The following is a 12,160-nucleotide window of genomic DNA, read 5'->3' as shown; positions in this document are numbered from 1 at the left end:
GTGACAGAGGCGCAGGGCATCAGCGTGCCTCTCGGGCGTCACAGTGTGACAGAGGCGCAGGGCATCAGCGTGCCTCTCGGGCGTCACAGTGTGACAGAGGCGCAGGGCATCAGCGTGCCTCTCGGGCGTCACAACGTGACAGAGGCGCAGGGGCATCAACGTGCCTCTCCGGGCTGCGTTCCCCCGGGTGTTGTCTGTTATTAAGGAAAAGGATGGCTGTGTGTGGCTGGAGGTGTGGGGCCCCCGCAAGGCGACATGCCACCAAGCCTGGAGGAGAAGGTGTGGGCATCCCAGTCCCCGCGAGCCCTGCCCCACCCATGGCATAGGTCTGTCTCCTGTTTGTTCCCTTTCTGCAAGCTGCACTTTGTCTCTAAAATGAGTTTAAATACCCCCTCCCCAACACTTGTTCCATCCAGCTGTGGGACAGGGCGGTTGGTCTTATTTTTCATGATGCTGACTGTTGTGGCAGGGGACAAGCCTTAGATTTTCACTCATCCTGAAATTTCTCACGCCCTTCCTTTAGTTCTAGAGGGTCAGTACTGTTTTTTCTTTGTCGGAGGGACAAAGGAAAGGAATAGTTATTTCACGTAGATTGTTACAGGAGAGAGGATACTGGGCGCTGGAGACGATGGGCTGAATGTGGGGGTCCTGAGTGTGACTGGTCTCCCTGGCATCAGGCATAGGTCCCAGGGCACAGAGCAGAGCCGGGTGAGTCAGTGGGGACAGTGCCAGGCCCGGGCAGGAGCAGCCGTACGGGCCCGTCTGCCTGTCAGCATGGCTGAGGCTCTGCCACAGTAACAAAGAGTCCCCTCTCTCTGCTTTAAAAGTGGAAGGTTGACTTTGCCTTCCTCAGACCACGACAAGCTCTGCCCATCACAGCCCCGCGGGGCAGATGGAGCGGATGGGGACTGAGAGACAGCCTGAGCCACACGGGGAAGATGGAGAGAAGCAGCATCCTCCTTGGACACTTGTGCTCTCAGCCCGGAACTGACAAGTGTGCCCACACCCACCACCACCATTGCCGAAGTCTCCACCAGCCTGAGGAGGGCAAGAGATGGACCCTAATCCATTCCAGGAGGGGCAGAGCAGTATTCTTGGGTGAAGGCACCCGGAAAGAATGGGGGCGACCAGAGGGTGAGCGGGAATGCAGGAGGAACGCAGGACATTAAACCAGGGGACCTTATTGCTCTCGTGGAACCTAAGAAGATATAAGTTTGCTCAACACAGGAGGCAGGCCCCGCAGTGTGCGCAAGACGGCCAGGCTTCCATTTCCTCCATGACAGGGTCGTGCACACACCCCTTGTGAAGCCCAGCACCTTCCACCTGGGCAGGCTGCCCCAGCCCCTCATGGGGAGCTGCGGATCCCGTCCTGGGCAGCTTTGCCCCTGACGTCCCCACAGAAGCCACCTGGATCCCCGCCATGGGCGGGTGTGAGCTGCACACCTGCCATCAAGCTTCCCTCATGGAAGCAAACCTTTTAAAAAACGTTGTTCACCTGACTCCATGACACATACATTGTCCCCATAACACCTCAAAACTACTGAAACCAGACTATCAGACAAGCTTTTCTTTCTTTATTTTCCAAAGTGAAAAATGCACTAGGACCTTGATTTCATCTCATTGTTTTGACTTAAAAGCTCAGGTGTGACCCACCGCCTGACCAATCCAAGGGTCAATGGACGTGAGGAAAAGTGTAACATCACATAAAGATTCCATTTGCGAGCGCTCCGACAGATCGCGCTTTAGGTCTGCATCGAACACCTCGGTTATGTTAGAAAATGACAATGTTTCTCCCACGGCGGTCCCTGCAAGCAGTGTCACAATACAGAGGCGTCACTTAAACAGCCTCACCGACCGTGTGCACACAGTCACTCCGGCGGCGTCCGCATGCTACACGCATCCAGCGGTCACACACGTCCAGTATCACACAGCAAAGCTCCGTGAGGGACTGTCTGTTCTTGCAATGAGGACGGCAAGCTGGCGTGCTTCCACGGCCCCAACGCAGGCCTGTAGCTGGGGTCCTGTGAGCACTGGCCAGGCTACGTAGCTCCGAGGCTAGGACAGTAACCTTGCGATCCCTTCTCTACCTATCAATCTGAACAACGTTGTTCAGATGTTGATACCAACATGCCTGATACTTTCTGCTTCTAATTACAAAAGCAGCCAATAATTGGGTTTTTTTCCTATGGATCCTCTGTCGTCTCCCGTGTCAATAGTGTGGCTTTCCAGACAGCTTCCATGTGTTCTGGCGGGTGCCCTTGAGAAAGATTTTGCTGTTATTTACATTCAATAAAGTTTTCCTTCTCTCTGCCTTGATTCCGTTGGCTTGCTTCCCCCACCCCTCCACAAGAATGTCTCTTTCTTCTAAGAGAGCAGGTATTTGAGAAGAAGACATAAATTGGAAAATAGATTTTCCTGTTTAAATGTTGGAACACTTGCATTATATGGTTTTAAAAACCTAAGCGGAACTCAACTTCTGGGAGCTAATAGCACATTGGGATTGTATTTGATTTGCCTTAGGGTGAGGCTTACCTCCAATATGTCCTCCAAGACTTCTCCCCAGAAGACACAGCCTGAGGTTGAACCAGAGGAGAAAGGCAGGCCTGCTCGTTGGCCGATAGGTTCACTCTACATGAGGCGCATAGGCAGCCCCACTCCTGGATGGGGCCACTGTGCCAGAACTAGAGTCTACGCCTACAAGTCCCCCTGGCCAGGTAGATAGAGCTGTGGAGTCTGACTCAAAGGGAAACAGGGCTTCCTACCAGCAGATGATGCAGAGTCTGAAAGCGTGTGTGACTCTCAGAAGAAAATGGTCATTAGCACAGCCCAAACGTTTGTGGTTGTTGAACACATTATTCTCTTGTGCATCTCGAGGAACACATTTGTAAATCTGTGCTCTACGTCTTCTGGCAGAGTACAGGGTCAGTCCTTCTGCCTTTGGTTCAGGACCACACTGTTCTAGAATGGTTCCATCCCCACCTTATGCAACAGCATCCACAAGGTCCCTGCTGGGTTCTATTATTTTTCACAGTAGTTTGCTTCCCATCTCTGTGAAGACTGTGTGCACCTTACTCACTCTTGTGTGCACCTTACTTACTCTTGTGTGCCTGTTCAGGGGGTCATCTCTGTCCCCATCCCGCTGATGTTGGGCTTAACACCAGTCACTGAACTGTGATGTGTGTGTGTGTGTGTGTGTGTGTGTGTGTGTGTGTGGACTATGACTTGCATGCACATGTATGTGTATGCATGGTGTATGTGTGTGTGGACTGTGCTGTGTGCGCATGCACATGTGCATATAGGCACACGTGTCTGTGCGGGGAACACTATGGATGCCGCATCAGGCTAGCAAAGTTGAGAGCCGTTGTCTCTGTTGAACACTGTCCTTGTTCTGTCTCCATGATCATGATGGGGTGTCTTTCCTAAGAAAAAGACAGACAGACAGTGTGCAGTCCTGGGAAGAGATAGGACCTCACTCATATCACCAGTGGGAGTGAATAATGATACAACCTCTTTGGAAAACAGCCTGGTCATTTCTTAAAAAGTTAATCATAAGTTTATTATAAGACTCAACAATGCCAGTCCCGCCAAAGGGAAATGAGCACACGTGTCCATGTGAGGACATGTACGTGACCATTCACGTTGGCCCGATTCACAAAGCCCCCAAAAGGAAGCCACTTACATGTCCATCGATAGATGATGGTTAAACAAAGTACCTCAGTGGGGTCCTGCCATAGAAGGGGATGAAATACGAGCTCAGTAGACCTTGGGGGTGGACCTTGAGAATGTGGTTCTGAGTGCAAGGTCCAGACACAAAAACCATGTCTTGTACGTTTCCTTTTCTATGAAGTGTCCAGGAAGTGACAGCAAGCAGATCCATGGTTCGCAGGGCCACCATGAGCAGAGAGGAACTGTGGACACACGTTAGCATCACACATGTGTAATAAAGACATCCTAATCCAGCAGGTTTCCCGAGGAGCCACCAGATCCAATCCTCCAAGAGCTGAAGGTCGTGTATCAGAAGTCTCTGGGTTACAAGAAGAAAGAAAGGGGGTAGCCTCTCACCCTGAGCCAGAGATGAGAAGACATGGGCAGCAGAGGCACAGAGCCTTGGCCAAGCCACAGCCAGCATGAAGCCTGAGCAAGGGGTGGGTCTGGGCTGCTGTGAGCCCTGGATGGGGGATTTTTGTTATGCGGCATAACTCAGTAAAAGCGCACTGACGCAGAGCTCACGCCACGTTCCACCTCAGGTCTTCTGATCCGCGGCCCCACAGTGCCTCCCAGCAGCTGTTCTCTCTGTTCACGTAACGACGGCAGTCATGACGCACCGTCAGTGGGAAGTCTTGATGTTCTCAGGAGCAGCACGCCAGACTGGGACGCACTTGGCACTGGTGTCAAGGTCACACAAACCATGACCAAGGGAGGGTGATTTTGACCCTGGTCTGAATTTTGTCCCTTGCTCTGGGTCCTGAGTAATTAATGCGGTAGATGAGGCAGGACAAAGGACGTGTCCTGGAAGTAGCCATAACTGTAACCTTTGGCAGCACCTGGCAGGTGAAGAAGCCGGACCAAGCTTCCGGACAAGGGACCAGCATGGACAGAGCCCAAGGAAGGACTTAACCATGACTCCTTCTTGAGCCCTGCAAATGCTTTGCAGAGCCGTTCCGTCTTATACCACAGAACCCTTGAGGTCTGTGTCGGTGTTGCCTTCGTTTTGCAGAGAAGGAAACTGACCCTGGGCAGCCCTCCTGACTGCTCCTGAGGTGAGCAACGGTGGCAAGTGGAGGTCTGTCCCCTCTGACCTGACGCTCTCTCCGCTGCACACTGCCTCTTCCTTTAGAGGTCAGCCTGAGTGAAAAGCAAGGTCCTTCCCAACTCCTCCAGACATTTACACATGGGTCGGGTGGAGACCAGCTGCGGTGTGCTGAGCTCGCTCCGTGCCGAGGACGGCAGCCTAGCCGTGCGGTGAGGCTCTGCTGGGGCCCCTTTGGCCATGTGGAGGAGCCACGGAAGGTGGAGAAACAACTCCTGAGCGTTCCACCCTGCTGGAGTGAGGGCTGCTCCAGGCCACATCCTTGGGCACACAGTGCACTGGAGGTCAGGGCAGGGAGTGCATGGGTGTGCGGGTGTCTGTCTGTCTGCACGGGGACAGTGTCCATCGCATGCCATCGGACACCAGCACTGACGCTGCAGCTTGCACGCTCCTGGGCTGCGAGGACCGGAGAGGAGAGGGCTCTGGTTGCCACGGAGCGCCGGTCCCTTGCTTTCTGAGAGTCTGCCTGGACCTCCTTGGGGGTGGTGAGGAGATGCGGCACTCGGACATCCATGCCTGGGGCGTGAGCTGCCCTGTGACTGAGGCACAGCCCAGTCTCCAGGGTCTCCAACGTGTGTGCACGCATTTGTACCTACGAGTGCATGCGGGCGCACACGTGTCTGTGACTTCATACATGGGGATGGTTTATCATGGGCACATGGTGATGCCACAACCGAAACGGCAGCCGTGAGCAGGTGCATCCTCCTCCCAGAACATTTGAAAACAGAGACCCATCAGAAGCATGTAGGAAAAAAGGGGAGAACACAGTCAAATTGTGTTCCCTGTTTTGTGAGCCCTGGACCACCTGTGATCGTCACGTCGGGACCACGATGCTCTCTGGACGGAACGGAGGCCTGTTTGTGGGGAGACACTCCGAGCACTGTCGGGGCTGCGGGACAAGCCCGGACCTCCTCCCACACCCCCGTGGAGACCCGAGCCCAAGGTGGGACTCTGGTCCAGCCCCTTGGCCTCCGCGCCTGGGTCTCGTACCTCAGGGTGCGAGTCCTCGATGCCAGGCCCACGGGTCGTGCCGGCGTCCCTCTGCCACGGCCCTGCCTGCCACGGGGGGTCCTAGCGCCTCCGTTCTTGTCCTTGCACGGGACCTGCGACACTCACAGCTGCCGCGGAACGCCGCTTGCCATGCGTGGTGGCCGAGCCGTTCCTGCCTGGGGCCCAGGGTGGCCGCCCCCAGCAGCAAGCTCACTGGCCGCGGCTGGGCGCAGACCCTGCCCTGGGGACCGGCGGGCGGCTCAACGGCCAGCGGATACCACGCAGGGCATAGCAGCTCCCCCACTCTGGAGAGCAGATGGCGGATTCCCGACCTGGACTCGGGCTTTACTTGATTTTCCGTTTGACTTGGAAACTCGTTTATACCTTTCATGGGTCGATGCAAGTGCTCATTTCTTCCGCTGTGGCCTCTGAGATACGGGGTAGGGCTGACCGGATCAGATGAGAACATTTGTTTCCTGTGCAATCAAGAAATGTGTGTAAACATGGGCATGGCGCAGTTCCAAGTCTTGTTCGAGAACTCGGCTTGGTTGTTTTTTTGTTTTGTTTGATTTGGTTTGGTCCTTCTTTTGGACAGAATGCCTGCAGTAGGCCAGCACCTTTCTGGATGCGCACGTCAGCGAATCTCGGACAGAGCTCTGTTACCCATTTATGTCCCACAGCGGGGGCAGACAAAGAAAGCCTTAGCAGTTTGGCCCATGTGCAGACGTGTTTGCCGACCGAAGCTCCGCGGCCGATGGTCCGTCCGTCAGGTCATCTTCCGTACAGAACCAACCCTTCTCACTGTCACAAGCAGGGCCTGGAAATCTGAGCCGTGAGACTGGTGTGGAGGGACAACTCGCAGGGCTTCCTAGAGCCTCACCTGGAGACTCGGCGGCAGAGCTCGTCTTGGCAAGCCAGCCCTCGAGTCGCCCACCCGCCGATGGCGCAACCCCACTGGCCGTTCCCAGCCCCGGATGGGTTTGGCGGCTACTGATGACCCGCGGAATCCTCTAGGACTAGTGCTGGGGGCTGCAGTCTGTTCCTTCAGGATCCCTCACACGACGCCGCTTGTTTTTTTTTTTTACGTTCAGGTGGGCAGTGAGGAGAGATGAGCGACTTTCACAATTTAATCCAATCGCACACGGACCTCGACTTTCTCTGGACGCTGGACATATGTGCGCACAGGTCCCAGCAAAGGCTGCGGCATTTCCGTGTCTTCGAGCGTGTACCACGTGAGGCAGGAGAGGTCTCTGCCGCGTCAGCATTTATAGCTCAGATCTCTCCTTGGTTTTCCCCCTTTTCTGGCAGAGTTCTGGAGACCTGGGTCTTCTGGGCCTGTCTTGGGCTCTCCGACATAGGGGAAGGGGGTGCCTTGCAGGACCAAGAAATGCTTCTCAATCTTGGTGTGTAAATTAATTGCTAAATCACAAGGCAATTTGTATGGAATTGCATTTGAATGCAAGATTGATAATGAATGAATTAATCAAGATTAATTTTATTATAATGGATACCAAAGGATCTAATGGTGATTGGCTGCTTGTTCTTGAGAGCTGCCTTATAAATATTCATACTTCGGTGCATTCCTTGACTCCTGTATTTGAGGGAGGGTTTCTTCGATAACCGTGTGTGTCGGGCAGGAGAGGTCTTGGCAGAAGCTTCTCATTTCGGGATTAATTTCCTTGCTAGACATCCCCCCCCCCCCGCCCCAGCCATCCCTGGAGGGAGTCCCCAGCTAATGAATTGTTGAGAAAATATATAAATTTTATATTTGGAAAATAAAGGCCCAAATGTAAGGAAGGTCCCTTTTTGGTGATGTTTCTCTCTCTCAGTTAGCTTGACGTATTTAAGAAAATTAATTCAAAATGAAATGAGGTGATGTTTTGGATAATGGCAGGGCATTATTTTAAATTGAGTTAGTGATATTATGGTATGGTCATATTTTAAATCATTTCTACTTAATTCAGGTAGGTCTTAAAATTCTACATAGCACTCAGATAACAATATAAGGGCACAGTGTTCTCCAAAAATCTAATTGTCTATATTCCCTGAACTAAAAATGAGAATAGTTATGAATTAAAAATGGTATTGGGCTTGCAATTATCTTTCAGGGAGTGATGATTGTTTTTTGAGCCGACAGGAACAATGATTTCCTGGTGAAGCTACACGTGCCCCGGGCCAGGCACCAAGCTCCCGAGGACACGGGGCGCAGCGTTCATTTTCACTCTCGGTCGCCTCCTGCTCAGTCCCTAATCCCTAGAAGAGCTTTCTCCGAGCTTCCCGGCTTCCCTGTGCCTCTCAGCTCTGCGTGTGGTCTCTTTCCTGTCCCTTCCACGGCAGAGCTGTGTGGTGTCTCCTCCTCCTCCTCCTTCTTCATGCTGTCCCAGGACCCCTCAGCTACGTGCGTACGCTAATCGCCATCTGTTTGTTGCTTCTGCTCAAGTCTCTTCTTCAGCCTGATCCTCCGTGAATCATCCGGATCCTTCCATCTGCTGCCGATCGGCGCCCCATGGGCGGCCTTAACCTGCACCTCTCCAGAGCCCTAACTTCCTCTCCACCTTCCGCCACCCTGACTGTCCTTCCACTGATGTCTTCCGTCCGTGATTTCCGAATGGCCTCATCACGTCCGGTGGGGTGGAGGTCCTGAAGACCACGGGAATCCTGTCCTTCGAGAGGACCCACAACCACAAACACTGAGCTTTTCTAAGACTAAAAACCATATTGCCAGGTGTCTCTGAACCCCCAACAGACAATAGCTCTGTTTCTGGTTTAGATCTTCCCTTGAGACTGTGTCTTTCATCCAGATGGGCAACAGACACATGAAATAATGCTCCACATCACTTGGCATCAGGGAAATACAAATCAAAAGCACAATGAGATATCACCTCACGCCAGTCAGAACGGCTAAAATCAACAAGTCAAGAAATGACAGATGCTGGCGAGGATGCAGAGAAAGGGGAACCTCCTACACTGTTGGTGGGAATGCAGGCTGGTGCAGCCACTCTGGAAAACAGCATGGAGGTTCCTCAAAATGTTGAAAATAGAACTGCCCTAGGACCCAGCAATTGCCATTTCAATTGCCATTGAAATCTTGCCATTTGCAACAATGTGGATGGAACTAGAGGGTATTATGCTGAGCGAAATAAGTCAATTGGAGAAAGAAAATTATCATATGATCTCCCTGATATGAGGAAGCGGAGATGCAATGTGGGGGGTTTGGAGGGGAGGAAAAGAAAAAATGAAAGACGATGGGATGGGGAGGGAGACAAACCATAAAAGACTCAATCTCAAAAAACAGACTGAGGGTTGCTGGGGGGTGGGGGGCGGGAGAGGGTGGTGTTATGGACACTGGGGAGGGTGTGTGCTATGGTGAGTGCTATGAAGTGTGTAAACCTGGCGATTCACAGACCTGTACCCCTCGGGATAAAAATACATTATATGTTTATAAAAAATTTAAAAAATTAATAAAAAAGTTAAAAAAATGTTGTTTACTCAAATACAAGAACAATGAGATTGAGAGAACTGTATGTATTTTGTGTCTATATGCGTATGCATATACTGTACATATATAAATTATGAGTGTATACAATACGGCTTTACACTGTGGAATGATGCATAACGGTGTTTCTGAAAACTGTACCCCACTTACTTTATTGGAAAGACAATGTACTGAGTGTCAGATGACGTGGAATTTAACCTTGGTTTTGACAGTAAAAAAAAAAAAAAGAGAGAGAGAGAGACTCTGCGTCTTTGACAACTCAACGTCCCCCAAAAGGCCCCGATGTTCCTGGTGTTTCTCTAGCTGCTGCGTATTTGCAGAAGTTTAACTTGGGTTGTTTGAACCTCAGTTTTTGAAATAACTATTTGATGCTTTTGTAACACATTGTTAATTTCTATACTCTACAAATGCTATGATCTAAGTTTTTTGAATTATGCAACTGTTTTGGAAAATGCCAGGACCTCAACCAGTGTTAATACACTGCTCATGAACTAATCATTAATAACCATCATCGGCCGCTGGAAACGTGTTAGGGAGTCACGCGATGGTCACTAATCTTCACAAAGAGTCTGGTCCTTGCTCCTGGGTGATGGGTGTGTGCACTGGGACTAAGGAAGGCCTAACGCCTTGCCCAGGGTCACACTAGCCAACACCCAGCATTCTAAGCCGGCCTTTTAAAAATTCTTTGCTTTTCCTACTCTACCTGATGCCTCCCATAGAGAACTGACTAATTTTTAAAAAATCAACTTTTATCTTAATTAACATCAACTTTCCCTGACTGTAACATGTGCAGTTACAAAATTTGCATGATTCTCCATGATACTGTGCTCTAGAATACTAAATAAAGTTTCGATAAACCAATGCCAGAGTTCAGGGCTTTCCCAGTCAACCAAGCTGTAGACAAGTCCTCAGCCTTCAGATTTAGGTCACTCCTTGTTTTCTTTCCCACTTTTTTGGGCAACTATCAGTAAGTTCCATGTGCATTTACCCCTTTGTCGGGAAAGAATATAATGTACTGTGACGCAGTGTTCATTTAAGAGAGATCTCGTGCTTTATACCTAATGTATTTCTAAAAAATAATTGTAACAAAAAGTATTAAAGACCCGAGTGAAGCCAAGCATTTGATAAGCACATCAACTTGTTCTCACTATGAGAAACAAGGCGGACACGGGTTCTGGGGACCGGCAGGAGCGAGCGTCCGTGCGAGAGGAGTCCGTGCCCGCCTGGGAAGGGTCAGGCACCAGGTCAGATAAGCGTGCTCTTCTCTCCAGAAAGTGCTGCTTAATTTAATTTAATTTAATTTGATTTAATTTTTTTAAAGATTTTATTTATTTATTTGACAGACAGAGCTCACAAGTAGGCAGAGAGGCAGCAGAGAGAGGGGAGAAGTCCCTGGGATCAGGACCTGATCTGAAGGCAGAGGCTTTAACCCACTGAGCCACCCAGGTTCCCTGGTTAATTTAATTTTAAACCAGGTTATTTGACGATGATTATGCATCTAAGCTGCAGAGGCCGTCCACCTCACTCGCTCTGGCCCCGGGTCTCAGGCCAGCATTGCCTGGGAATTGAAGGCAAGAGCTCCCGTGGCTCGGACTGCCCGGCGTCGCCCTCGCCTTTCACGTCCTCAGGCAGCAACCGATTCTCACCGTGGTCCTTCAGCGTTGGCATTAAAAGCAACTTAAATTCTAATTAGAAACACAGTGGAAGAACCTGACGGGTCCCACTTTGGAGGAATTCCTCCTCGTTAAGATGAGCTTTAACACAGAGCAGTAAGATCTGTCAACCCCAGAAAACAGCCCACTTTGGAATGTTCTTGATTACAGTCTGAAAATAGTTTTCCAGCGACTTACGGGGAAGAGCAGCCCGTCCTTCAGAGACGAGCCTCATGTCCCAGTGCTGACAGCCACCATGTTAGGCTACTAAATCCATCTTCCCCTAAATGTACACTATTTCCCAATGATACATAAAATAAGAAACAACTTGATTTTCAGGTAGATACGTGTGAAACCTGCACGTGTGGAGGAGGGCCTTCCTCATGACAGCAAACATCGTGCAGAGGGCTGGGGGTGCAAAACCAAGACATAAGTCCGTCCACATGTAGGGAAACGCACGATACACTCATTTGTATGGCCTGTGTTCGTTCCGTTGTCAAAAAACATGCTTTGTCAACTTCTAGATCTTTCTAAGATTCAGTGCCTTTAAATTGGAAGCCCTGTGGTCAGTCGGAAGAAGCGACAGCAAGTACACTGCCGAGTGTCCGGTGTCCCGGATGCACAGAGCCCAGTGGTCTGCTTTCTTCCAGATTATCCAACAGACCGCCGCTTTTCTGGAACTTTGTCTAGAGGACGGAGACGGAGATTGAGCTGTGGTTGGGAAACATCATTCACATGGCACTAGTGCCGCACGGCACAAGGTTCACACAGACCAAGTGTATCGATGTCTCCGACGCAGGGCATCCGCGAGCGCGTACATCCGGGGGGAGTAGGGTGAGAATAGCCGTGTCCCTGCCTGCGGCGGACACCGCATTCCAAGGGCCTTAGGAACCTTATTTCTCAGCGTTCTCCCTACACCGCATTCTAGACTGACGGTTTGGGTCCTGCCCTCACACAATAAGCAAGCGCTCACGCCCAGCTCACGGTACTACGGACCCTCCAGAGCGGAGCTCAAGGGCGGTCGGGCACGCGGAGCGTGTTTGCAAAGCTGAGGCGGCCGTCCCGCTGCTGCAGGGGCTTCTCCCGGGTGCAGGACCGGGGTGCAGCGGGCTCAGACAGCGGGCACGGAGCGGGCCCAGGGAGTAGAGATGCGTGAATGCACGTTCTTACATCAGGCTGCGTGTTTTGTAGATGGAGAAGCTGGAGGAGGGT

Source organism: Mustela nigripes, chromosome 8, assembly GCF_022355385.1.
Source record: "Mustela nigripes isolate SB6536 chromosome 8, MUSNIG.SB6536, whole genome shotgun sequence".
NCBI lineage: Eukaryota > Metazoa > Chordata > Mammalia > Carnivora > Mustelidae > Mustela > Mustela nigripes.
The sequence above is the reverse complement of the archived record's forward strand: the minus strand, read 5'-3'. Positions refer to the sequence as shown.